At 40.9% G+C, this 13,713-nt stretch overlaps 1 pseudogene; it reads right to left on the reverse strand.

The window, feature by feature from the left end:
- LOC121161209 overlaps window positions 1-13,183 on the reverse strand; it is a 40,807-nt pseudogene extending 27,624 nt beyond the window's left edge.
- Between the last annotated feature and the right edge of the window lie 530 nt (window positions 13,184-13,713).

The following is a 13,713-nucleotide window of genomic DNA, read 5'->3' on the forward strand; positions in this document are numbered from 1 at the left end:
CAACAATTGGGATAACATAAAACTACCATTAGGAGATAATACTCAATTGTGATATCATAAATCACCCATTGTGCTGTCATAAACAATTCTGATATTAGGCAAGCACCACATAATGTTGAGTTGTGATGTCATAAGTCAACATTGTGATATAAATGAACTATGCTATTATTAACCACGGTGTTACAAAATTGAGCCATCAAAATAAACACCAAGACTTTCTGTATTGATCCATTTTGATGTTATAACCAACTACTGTGATGCCATGAACCTACCTTTAAGAGCAAATTATCAGGACTGGTATTGTGTTGTAGCAGGTAAAGCCATCGGCTGAATAAGCTCCTGGCTCGTGGGGTTGGTCTGGTCCAGCTCTGGCCAATATATCCATTTGGTAAGTGAATCAAAAGATGGAAGATCTCTGTTTTTCCCTCTCAGTCTAACTCTGGCTGACAGGAGAATTAATAATTTTTAAAAAGAGGTATTAATCAATTGTGATACTACCAACAAACCATCGATTGGTATAATCAGTTTTTTATGTAATAAGCTACAAGTGCTTTGTCATAAAACATCATGATGTCATAAACAGTTGGCATGTGATCAACCACCACTCTGATATCATAAATACTGCTGTCATGTCACAGCAATGCTACTAGAGTCTCATCAAACTCGATTGTGAGCCAATGAAGCAAACACTATGTGATCGATAACACTTTTGCTGTCAGAAGCAGCCATTTTATTGTCATAAAACATTGTGATGTCATAATAAAATGGGTTTGTGATTAGCCACCATTATGATATAAAATAACAACAAAATTGTCATAATCATTCGTTCTGTCACAAAGCTATCATTGTTCTATCATAAAAAATGTGAAGTCGTACAATCATTACGACTTCAGAAAGCTAACATTCTGCAAGAATAACAAACTGTGATGTCAAAAAACAATATTGTGTCTGCCTAATCAATTTTGATGTCTAAAATAGTCATTTATTTTCAGAAAAAGAAACATTGAAAAGTCACAGTCAATTGTGAGACAATACACAGTTCTGGTATCCTGAATGTAACATTATTGTCACAAAAAGCATCATAGCAATGTAGCCAATGTTTCAAGACAAACTAACATTCTGATATAATAAATTTAATCCAATGTTGATCTAATCAAGATAATATGAAACAGCAATTGATATTTAATCAAAATTTTTTTGTGAACTGCCATATCATGAACTATCATTGTCATGTCATAATAAATTGTAGTATGAGAAAAAGCATAATCTGCTATAAATTTGTCCTGGTTAAGTCACAAATCAGCTGAAATTTCAACAAAATAGTTTTCCTGATCCACAATTCATTTTATTTTCATAAAACCATAGTGCTGTTATAGTCATGTTATATTATTAGCCACTATTATGTAATAAACATTCTGCAATGATCACAGAAACCCTTTTCTGATTTCATTAACCTTCCCTTGTATAATCATTATCAATGGAATGTCAGAAACCAACCACTATGCTGTCATGTTCAGCTTTGAATACATAAACCATTAATTTCATAAGAATATTTTGATGTCATCATCAATTAGTTATAAGACTGCCATTGAGATGTCATACTCAAATATGGAATCATACAATCCATTGTGAATTGTGAGATTATTACTTTTGAGTTCATAAACCACAATTGTAGTTAGGAAAATGTGCTGAGACGTTAAGACGGCCGACGATGGTAGACTGATGTGATCAAGAGTTAGGGAAGTGGAGGACGGGAGTTGACAGAAGTGAGGGCAAGAGGAAGAGAATCCCGAGGAACACGGGGGAAATGCTCCAGGGTCACCAGGACTGAGAAAGACGGCACCCAGCAGAGAAACAGACGTGAACCAGTGTGAGCTGCAACCTGAGAGAGTGAAGGACGGCTCCTTGGGCTACGGAGACTCAAACAAAATTCACTGAGAGAAATTCAGGGAATGAATTTCAGTGAGTCGCTAAGACAGGGAAGTGGCTGCCAGTAGCAGGCAAAGAGGGGGGATGAACCCTGGGGAAAAAACAAGGCAAAGGGAGTCTGAAATGAGGGCTATGCGGCAGATGTGGAGTTAGGCAGTCTGGCTGGAGGAGAGAAAGCCATCCTGCAGAAAGAATCAAAGCAACCAGGTGAACATGGGAATTAGAATCCTGCCACACTGGCCTGCACCAATCCGGAGTCCAAGAAAACTTCACAAAAGGGAGACCTAACACCTACTTCTAATATCACTCACTACTGAGATGAACACAGGGTCACAGAGTTGCTGGAGTGAAGAAGGCCTTGGGAACCAAGCTCTGCCAGCAAACAGCAGGCACCAGGAAAAAAAAAAAAAAAAAAAAATTCAGGGTCGACAGTAACTCGAATCACCCACAAGGTGGCACTCTGGAAGAGCTTTCTTCCAATCCTAGGCCTCTGCTGCCACCTTGTGGGTACACTGAGTTATTGCTGACTTTGATTTTTTTTTTTTTTGTTTGTTTCCTTTCTCAAGTACCCCAGCAACACAGCAGAGACAAATACCACAAGGCAGCAAGACAACACAAAGGCAAGGGGCAAGGTCACAGGAAAAGAAATGAGTAAGAAGAAGAAACCTGTGCCACCCTGAAAAGTCACCAAATGGCCTGGTCAATTGCAGAGATGACAGATGAAGAAACTGATGAACAGATAATGAAGTCAGAAAAATAATAATAAAACTCTTCAGAGACAATGAAGAATGATGAAAGGAGCTCAAGGAATCCAAAAATCACATCATCACAGAAACAAAACTATTCCAAAATGAGTTCCTTAACTTGCAGCATAAAATTGAAACCTTAACTAATAGAATGAATACAGCAGAAGACAGAATCTCTGAAATGGAAGACAGCCAGAATGAAAACACAGAACATCAAACACCTGGAGATAAACTTGAACAACCCAAGAAAACCATAAAGGAAATGGAAGACAGCATGAAAAAGTCAAATATCAGAATGATAAGCCTTCTTGAAGGAGTGGAGAGACAGGTGTGGAATAGGTGCTCAATGGAATTATAAAGGAGAACTTCCAAAATACTGCGAACATGAATCCAGCCTGAATTCAGGAAGGACAGAGAACCACAAACAAATTTGACAAAAAGAGATCTCGCCCAGACATGCTGTGCTGAAGTTCCCCTCCAACGAATACAAGGAAAGAATTATGAAACAAGTACAAAGAAAAGACAAGATTACATTTAGAGGAAAACCACAATCAATGCTGGCTTGTCAGAAGAAACCCTCTGAGCAAGGAGAGAATGGAGTAAAATCATTCAAATCCTGAAAAGACCTGCCAAGCAAGAATAATGTGCCCAGCAAAGAACTTGTTTGTATTTGAGAATGAAATAAAATATTTCCATAGCAGAGAGAAACTAAAAGAATATGCCAGCATGAAATCAGTTCTAAAAAAAAAAAAAAACCTCCTTAGAAATGTGATAAACCCAGAAAGAAAAAAAGGGAAAAAAGGAAAGGAGGAAAGAAAGCAAGCAAGAAAGAAAGAAAACAGAGAGTACAATCCATAATCAAAGATGGCACATTGGAAGACATCCCCACTAAAGGCCACACAAGAAAAGACAAACAGAGATACCAACACTCGCAAACACACACACACACACACACACACACGCGGCAAGTCAAAATTTCAACTTCTGAAATTTAACTCAAACACATATGGCCTAAAATCATCAATCAAAAGACTAACAGAATGGATTAGCAAGCAGTACAAAATTATCTGTTGCTGCAAGAGACACGTCTAACCAAAAAAGATGCTAACAAACTGAAAGTGAAGGGATGGAAAGAGATATTTCACGCCAATGTACGAGAAAAATACATTGGTGTACCTGTTCTAATTTCAGATAATATAGACTTCAACGTGACAAATATCAAAGGTGACAGAGAAGGACATTTTATATTATTCAAGGGAGCCATTATCAGGAAGTGATTACCATTACAAACATCTACACACAGAACACAAGTGCACCCAGCTACATGAAGCAATTACTGACAGACTTAAGGGGAGACAAATACAATCATTCCAGGTTACCTCAACATACCATTAACACCAAAAGACAAATAAACAAGACAGAAACGCCACAGAGAACTTACAGAACTCACACAAACAATAGAACAAATAGACTGAGTAGACATTTACAGAACCTTCCTTCCTATGAACACAGAATATACATTTTTTTCAGGACTGCATGGCACCTTCTCTAGAATCGACCACATGATAGGACATAAAGCAAGTCTCACTAACTTCAAAACAATTGGAATTATATCATGCACTTTCTTAGACCTCCAAGGAGTGAAACTAGAAATCAACAAATCAAAATGTCTCAGGAAGTATGCAAACACTTGCAGATTGAACAATATGTTATTTAATAAACAATGGGCCAGAGAAGAAATTAAGAATAAGATAAAAAAAATTTTATGAAAACTCAAATACAACATTGCAAAACTGTGGGACACTGCCAAAGCAGTGCTAAACAGTAAGTTCATAGCAATTAGTTTTTTTTTTTCTTTTTTTTTTTTATTATTATTGTTGCTTACATTGTATTATGTAGTACAGTTTTATAGGCGCTGGGGATCCCCCCCACCCCTCCCACACCCCTCCCCCCATGGTGGATTCCTCCACCTTGTTGCATAACCATAGATCAAGTTCAGTTGAGATTCATTGCTTGCAAACACATGCCTAGCATAAAGTTCAGCGTCTTATTGTCCAGATAAGTTCAGTGGCCTCTTGGGGAGACCTTCTATGGTCTGAAGATAGGTCTAACAGAGTAAAGATCCGGTCAGTTAAAAGCCCCAACAAGGCCTCAGTATCATTATACAACATTATGGAATTAATTGACATAGTATTGGGTAAACAATATGTTAAAAATAATGCAAGTTCCATTCTTCGAGACATCTGGGTTGAGACAGTATCAATGACAGGTTCAAAAAATAACAAACAACCAAACAAAAATTACACGTTAAATCAAGGCAAACATGTGGTATCTAATCTTTTGGGATTCACTCATTTCCCTTAGCATTATAGTTTCCAGTTGTGCCCATTTAGCCACAAAGAACTGCATTTTGTTTTTTTTTTAATAGCTGAGTAGTATTCCATGGAGTAGATGAACCAAAGCTTTCTTATCCAATCTTCTGCTGATGGGCATTTTGGTTGCTTCCATGTTTTTGCAATTACTGATTGTGCTGCAATGAACATAGGGATGCATGTTGGTTTGTCGTAAAACAGGTGTTTTGGATATATTCCTAGGAGTGCTATTGCTGGGTCATATGGTATGCAGATTTTGAGTTGTTTGAGTGTTCTCCAGACTGATTTCCATGGAGGCTGTACCAATTTGCAGCTCCACCAGCAGTGGAGTAGGGTTCCCTTTTCCCCGCATCCTCGCCAGCAGGCGTCGTTGGTGTTCTTGTTTATGTGGGCCAATCTTGCTGGTGTTAGGTGGTACCTCATCGATGTTTTAATTTGGATTTCCCTTATTGCTAGGGAGTTGGAACATTTTTTCATATGTTTGTTTGCCATTTGGATTTGTTCCTTTGTGAAATGTTTGCCCATTTCCCGTGCCCATTTCTTGAGTGGCTTGTTCGTTTTGGTTTTTTGGTTGTTTTGAAGTTCTTTGTACATCCTGGAAATTAGCCCCCTATCGCCTATATCGTGTGCAAAGATCTTCTCCCACTCTGTGGGTTGCTTTTTTACTTTGTTGATTGTTTCCCTTGCTGTACAGAAGCTTCTTAGTTTGATGAGGTCCCATTTGTTTATTCTGTTCTCAACTGCTATTGCTTTTGGTGTCCTTCTTAGAAAGTTGGGACCTACTCCTAGGTCTTGCAGGGTATTTCCTACATTTTCTTGCAAGAGTTTGAAGGTTTCTGGATGTAGGTTTAGGTCTTTTATCCATGTAGATTGGATCTTGGTGTATGGTGATAGATGTGGGTCTATCTTTTTGTTTCTACAGGCTATCAGCCAGTTGTCCCAACAACATTTACTAAAGAGGCCTTCCCACTTGCTTGAGTTGTCATTGGTCTTTTTGTCAAAGATTAATTGGTTGTATTTGTGTGGGTTCCCTTTTGGAGCTTCTATTCTATTCCATTGATCTTCCTTTCTGTCTTTGTGCCAGTACCAGGCTGTTTTGATAACCACTGCTCTATAGTATGTCCAGAGGTCCGGGATTGTGATTCCCCCTGCTAACTTCTTATTTTTCAGGATGGTTCTAGCTATTCGTGGTTTTTTGTGTTTCCAGATGAACTCTTGAATCATTGTATCCAGTTCCGTGAAGAATGTTTTGGGCAATTTGATTGGAATTGCATTGAAAATGTATATTGCTTGTGGCAGTATAGACATTTTAATGATATTGATTTTGCCTATCCAGGAGCACGGGATGTTGTTCCATCTTTTGAGGTTTTGTTCAATTTCCTTTTTAAATAGTTTGTAGTTTTCTTCGAATAGGTCTCCTACGCTTTTGGTTAGATTTATTCCCAAATACTTCATACTTCTCTCAGCTATTTTGAATGGTATCCTGTTGGTTAGATTTTCTTCCATCTTGGTGTTATTTGCGTACACTATGGCTGTTGATTTTCGTTCGTTAATTTTGTACCCCGCCACTCTGCCAAACTCTCGTATAAGTTCTAGCAGTTTCTGTATTGAGTCTCCTGGTTTTTCTATGTATAGGATTATGTCATCTGCATATAGTGAAAGCTTGACTTCTTCATTTCCTATACGTATGCCTTTGATTTCTTTTTCTTGTCTTATGGCCTCTGCAAGTACCTCTAGGACTATGTTGAATAGCAGTGGTGATAGCGGGCACCCTTGTCTTGTTCCAGATCGCAGTGGGAAGGGTTCTAGCTTTTCTCCATTCAGTATGATACTGGCGTTGGGTTTTTCATAAATTGCTTTGATTATGTTGTGGATTTTCCCGTCTATGCCTACTTTGGCTAGAGTTTTTAGCATGAAGAGGTGTTGGATTTTGTCGAAGGCTTTTTCTGCATCTATTGAAACTATTATGTGGTTCTTGTTTTGCAGTTTTTGGATATGGTTTATAACATTTATGGATTTCCGAATATTGAACCATCCCTGCATTCCAGGGATGAATCCTACTTGATCTGGATGAATGATCTGTCTGATGATTTTTTGAATTCTATTGGCTAGGATTTTGTTGAGAATTTTAGCATCAATGTTCATCAGAGAAATAGGTCTGTAGTTTTCCTTCTCTGATGGTTCTCTGTCCGGTTTTGGGATTAAGGTGATGTTGGCTTCATAGAATGAGTTTGGGAGGGTTGCTTCCTCCTCTATTGTTTTGAAGAGCTTGTAGAGGATTGGGGTTAGTTCTGTTCGGAATGTTTTGTAGAATTCTGTAGTGAAGCCGTCTGGGCCTGGGCTTTTTTTCGTTGGGAGATCCTTGATGACTGTTTCAATCTCTACCTCGGTTATGGGTTTATTTAATTCTGCAGTTGCCTCCGGACTGAGTTTTGGTAGGTGGTGGGAGTCCAAGAACTTTTCTATTTCTTGGTGGTCCTCAAATTTGTGGGAGTACAGTTCTTTGTAGTAATTTCTAATTATTTTCTTAATGATTGCAGTGTCTGTTGTTATGTTGCCTTTTTCATCTTTAATGCTATTGATTCTCACTTTCTCTTGTTTTTTTTTTTGGTCAATCGGGCCAGTGGAGTGTCTATTTTGTTTATTTTCTCAAAAAACCAACTTTTTGATTTGTTGATTTTATGTATAGTTTTTTTGATTTCTATTTGGTTTATCTCCTCCCTTGTTTTGATGATTTCTTGTTTCCTATTGTGCGTGGGACTCTTCTGCTGCTGTTTTTCCAGATCCTGGAGGTGTGAGGTTAGTTCCTGTATTTGGCGTCTTTCTTGGGCCTTGACATGCGCTCCAATTGCGATGAATCTACCTCGTAGCACTGCTTTGGCAGTGTCCCACAAGTTTTGGAATGTTGTATCAGAGTTTTCATTGGTTTCCATAAATTTTTTGATCTCATCTTTAATTTCTTCTCTGACCCATTGTTCGTTTAATAGCATATTGTTCAATTTCCAAGAGTGCCTATACTTCCTGGGGAGTTTTGAGTTGTTGATTTCCAGTTTCATCCCATGGTGGTCTGAGAGGGTACATGGTATGATACTAATGTTTTGGAAGTTGTTTAGATTCGCTTTATGTCCTATCATGTGGTCGATTCTGGAGAAGGTGCCATGCACCGCTGAGAAGAAGGTATAGTCTGTGGCCTTAGGATAACAAGTTCTATATATGTCTACTAAGTCCAGTTGTTCTATTGTTTGTGTGAGCTCTGTTGTTTCTTTGTTGAGTTTTTGTTTCGTAGACCGGTCCATTGTTGTTAGAGGTGTGTTGAGATCGCCTACAAGAATTGTGCGGGTGTCTATGTCTTCCCTTAAGTCTGTAAGTAATTGCTTTACGTAAGTAGGTGCATTAAGATTCGGTGCATAAACATTAATGATGGTGATTGCTTCTTGATGGATCTTTCCTTTCACCAGTATAAAATGGCCTTCCCTGTCTCTTTTGATGTTAGTTAGAATGAAATCTATCTCGTCTGAAATTAGGATAGCTACCCCAGCTTTTTTTTCTCGTCTATTGGCGTGAAATATCTTTTTCCATCCCTTCACTTTCAGTTTCTTTGCATCCTTTCTGGTTAGATGCGTTTCTTGTAGGCAACAGATGGTTGGGTCTTGTTTGATGATCCATTCTATTAATCTCTGTCTTTTGATTGGTGAATTTAGACCATTTGTGTTGAGAGTTAAAATTGAGAGGTTGCAATTTTGTCCTGCCATGTGATTGTGTTTTGTGTGTGTTGTTGCCTATGTAATTGTCTTGTTCGTGTGGCCTTTAGTTTGGAGACCTTCTTATTTGCCAACTTTGTTTGTGATTTGCCTCCTTTTTGTCCGGGACTAGCGCATTTCTAAGGAGACTTTGCAGAGCTGGTTTTGTGTAGACATATTCTTCTAGTTTTTCTTTGCTATTGAAGTATCTGATTTCGTTCTCATATACAAATGAGATCTTTGCTGGGTAGATTATTTTTGGTTGACAGTTGTTTTGTTTCAGGACTTGGAAGATCTTTGTCCATTCTCTCCTTGCTTGTAGGGTCTCTTCGGAGAAGTCAGCAGTGATTCTGATGGGTTTTCCCCTGTATGTGATCTTTCCTCTACTTCGTACTTGTCTCAGGATTCCTTCTTTGTCTTCATTGGAGTAGAACTTGAGCACCGTGTGTCTGGGTGAAGATCTCTTTGGATCATGTCTGTTGGGAGTTCTCTGTCCATCCTGTATGCGGGGTGGATTCGTGTTCCAAGTGTTTTGGAAGTTTTCCTGTATAATTTCATCAAGCACTGCTTGCATCCCAGATTCTCTTTCTACTCCCTCGGGGAGGCCGATGATCCGAATATTCAATTTTCTAAGGTAATCCTTCATCTCTTGCATCATTTTATTAGTTTTGCTGAGGTTTGTCTCCAGCTGTTTAATTCGCTGGGCACCTTCATTTTGTGTGTCTTCTGTGTCAGAGATCCTTTCCTCTGCCGCATTTATTCTGTTGATGAGGCTTTCAATCTTATTATCTTGGGCATCCAGTTTGGTTTTGATTTGTTGTATTTCGGTGATTATGCGGTTCTGGAAGTCTTCCAGCTTTGTGTCCACGTCTCTGAGAAATTTTAGCATTATTTTCATCAATTCCTTTGCTGGTAACACGTCCATGTCTTCATCTCGTATCGTCGATATTGATAATGGCTTTTGGCCCTTGTTTGGTGGGGTGCTGGCTCTTTCATCTGGAGCACAACTCATTCTGGTGGTTTTTCCCATTGCGTTGGTGTATTCTGGTGGGGCAAATGGACCCGTGTGTTGAGGGGCCGTCAGGTGCTTTCCTGTAGAGATTGGAGCCTGCAGGCGTGGTGTTGCCAGGCGTGGTAGTTTTCAAGGCACCGTTGGTGCGTTCTCAGGGCCCGGGGCTGTAGAGCACCACCTTGGGGGCCCAGTGGATTCCAGGCACACTCTGGGCACCTCTTCTACAGGTGTGACACCCCAGGGCGTGGAGGGATGGAGGCGCTCTCTGGGTGTGCGCCCTGCACGGGAATCCACAGGGCTTAGAAGGTTTTATGTGCTTTCTCCCTGCGTTCTCCGTGTCAGGGACTGCAGGGTCTTTCAGAGCCCACCTGGTGCGTCTTCCACACACGGGACTGTGGGTGAGGCACTTTCCAGGCGTGGCTCTTGTGCAGTGAATCCACCACTCGTGGTGTGTGGGTGTTCAGAGCCCCTGCTCCCGTGTGGCTCCCCCACACAGGCCCTTAGCGGAGGAGTGGCCCAGGCGCCCTGTTATAATGACTTCACGGCAGGTTCGCACCGTGTGAGTATGGTGCTGGAGTTTTCAGAGCTCTCCTGGTGGGTCGCCCACACTCAGAACTGCGGGATGGTAGGCGAGGAGTGAGCAGTTCACTCTATGGGAGTGGTACCTGCGTGTCAGGGACACACAGCGCTACACTTCCCAAATCTCAGAGGTCTCCTGACACCTGACACCTGCGCTGCGGAGGCGGCTGCTGCAGGCGGGCCGCCCAGTCCGCTGGGTGCAGCGTTCAGAGTCCTCCCGGTCCTCCACCAGGCGGGGTGTGGGGGACTCCAGACCCTTGCCAGCTGTCTCTGCGCACCGAGCCGCACTGGCCCCCTCAGCGCAAGAACAACCGAGGCGCCTTCCCAGGGCCCCTTCAGCCACCAACACCACTGAGCGTAGTTCCCAAGGCCAAGACCCGACAGTTTCAGGCTGCCTGCCCCGCGATCTCAGAGGCTGTAACCTCAGCAGGGGTCGAGGAATGCTAAGGCTGCCACGTCACCCCCCCCCCCCCCGCTCACCAAATGTCCGGCCGCTGCAGTCTGCCTCCGCCGCTGTTGAGGGCCTCCCGCCGGGGACGATCCCCCTGATCTCCCCGCCTCCGAGCTGGCCGCGTCTCCCGTCAGGCCGTTTTCAAAAGTGACTCAGCAGGTCTGGCGTGGGATGTCGGTTTCTCTGCCTTTGCCCTGCTCCGTTCTCGTTGTTCTTCCGAGTTGTGTGGATCTTTTTGGCTCCACACTGTCCCAGGGAGCTTCACGGACCTCTCCCTGCGGTTCCCTGCTGTTCCTCTTTGCTGCTTCTGTAGCGTTCTATCCCTCTCTCACTAGACGCTCACTCACAGCCTTCCTCCCACGTCGGCCATCTTCCTCCTGATCATAGCAATTAGTTTTATGTCAAGTCCCAAGAAAGATACAAAATACAGGAATTAAAAACACACACTTACAGAAATTGGAAAAACAGCAGCAAAATGGCCGAAATGCAATAGGAACCAGAAAATCATCAAAACAAGGGGAAAGATAAATCACATAGGAATCAAAACAAACAAAATATGCGCAAAACATATCAAAATGTTTTTTTGAGAAGAGAAACAAAATAGTCACCCCACTCTCTCGAGTGACTAGGAAAAAAAAGAGAAAATGATAATTAATAGCATCAAAGATGCAAAAGGCAGCCTAACAACAAACACTGCAAGCATTAAGAAAATAATTAGAAATTACTACAAAAAACTGTACTGCAACAAATCAGAAGACCACCAGAAAATGGAAAGGTTTTGGACTCCCTCCACATACCAAAACTTAGCCCAGAGGCAACAGGAGACCTGAACAAGCCTATACCGGGGTGACAGATTGATTCGAGGATTAAAGGCCTTCCAACAAAGAAAAGCCCAGCCCCAGATGGTTTCGCTGTAGAATTCTACAAAAATATTCCTAGCAGAGTTAACCCCAATCCTCTACAAACTCTTTGAAACAACAGAAAAGCAAGCAACCCTTCCAAACTCATTCTATGAAACCAACATCACCTTAATTCAAAAACCAGATAGAGAAGTAACAGAGAAGGAAAACTACAGAACAATATCCCTGATGAACATTGATCCTCAAGAAAATCCTAGTCAACAGAATCAAAAAAAAAAAAAAAGCAAAAACAAAAAAACAAAAACAGAAAGATCATTCATCTGGATCAAGTAGGATTCATCCCTGGGAATGCAGGGATGGTTCAACATTAACAAATCCATAAATCTAATACACCACATCCTAAAATTGAAGAACAAGAATCTTTTAAAAGTGTCAATAGACGCAGAAAAAGCTTTCAACAGAATTCAAACCCATCTCATGTTAAAAACTCAAACCAAGGTAGGCATAGAAGGAACAATCCAAAACATAATCAAAGCAACATATGAAAACCCAACACCAGCACCATACTGAATGGAGAAACATTGGAACCCTTTCCACAGATCTGGAACAAGACAAGGGTGTCCGCTATCTCCACTGCTATTCAACATAGTACTAGTAGCGCTTAGAAAAACATAAGACAAGAAAAAGAAATCAAAGGAACTCAAATGGGAAATGAAGAAGTCAAGCTTTGACTATTCACAGATGACCTGATTCTATACATAGAAGAATCAAGAGACTGCTAGAACTCATATGACAATTTGGTAGAATGGCAGGGTACAAAATAAATGCACAAAAACCAACAGCCATAGTGTATGCAAACAGCCCCAAGATGGAAAAAGATCTAACCAGCAAGGTACCGTTCAAAGTAACAGAGAAGAAAATGAAGTGTCTAGGAATAAATTTAACTAAAAGTGTAGAAGACCTCTTTGAAGAAAACTACAAAAAACCATAAAAAAATTGAAGAAGACTTCAAAAGATGGAGAAGCATACCATGTTCCTGGATATATAAAATCAGTATCATCAAAATGTCCATGCTACCAAAAGCAACATATACATTCAACACAATCTCAATAAAATTACCCAAAACAGTCTTCATAGAACTGGAAAAAATGATACAAAGATTCATCTGGAAACACTGGACTACGCAGATGAGGCATGTGATGCAGACGGAGACACTTCGAGCCACCCTGTTCAGTTAAATCACACTTTCACAAATAATCTCACCCAGCAGGAAGTTACTGATATAAATCACTGTAATTATGTCTCTCATTCCTGTGGTACAGATGATGACAATATTTGAAAAAGCCAAATGGATGAGAATAAGGTCTATGGATTTTTTCACAGGACTCATGACCAAAATGTGTGCATGTCTCACAACTATGAGGAAGTTCCCACCATTCCAGGTCCAGAGAGAGAAAGGACGACTGTTCTCTGGATGAAGACACTCCAGGTCATCCTCTGACTTCAGGAACAGGACTAGAGAAACCGTTTGAGGAAACAAAGAAAGTAGCATGGCAAATTTCAGGTGTGGATCCTCACTGCTTATTCAAGAGCAGTGATGATGCACATACAGGTTGAGATGCACATACACGTTAATACCTCACTGGTCATTTTTAAAAATCTCTGTCACCTCCTACTTGATCTCCTTTTTTGGGGTTGATTCTGTTAAAACAGGGATGGTAACAGTGAGACAACTGAAACATGACATCTGTGTTGTGCCTTTCCACATGAATCATATAAGTATTGATCAGGTGCAAAGGTACTTGAAGAACTTTTCCCAGAAAACATCAAGTGATAACACTCAGTCAACAGTTCTCAGCCATGATATTGAGGCCCTTCCTTTTCACTGCTGACACTCAGCACCTTAGCCATCTGGTCTGTGCTGGTGCCCCATGCACATCCTCTGTACCAGTGAGCTCTGCGAATTTATCCAGGCACAGAAAGACAAACAGTGCCTGTCCTCACTTATCTGTGGGAATGGAAAC

This window comes from Ochotona curzoniae, unplaced genomic scaffold, assembly GCF_017591425.1.
Source record: "Ochotona curzoniae isolate NIBS_2020 unplaced genomic scaffold, NIBS_Ocur_1.0 contig_472, whole genome shotgun sequence".
NCBI lineage: Eukaryota > Metazoa > Chordata > Mammalia > Lagomorpha > Ochotonidae > Ochotona > Ochotona curzoniae.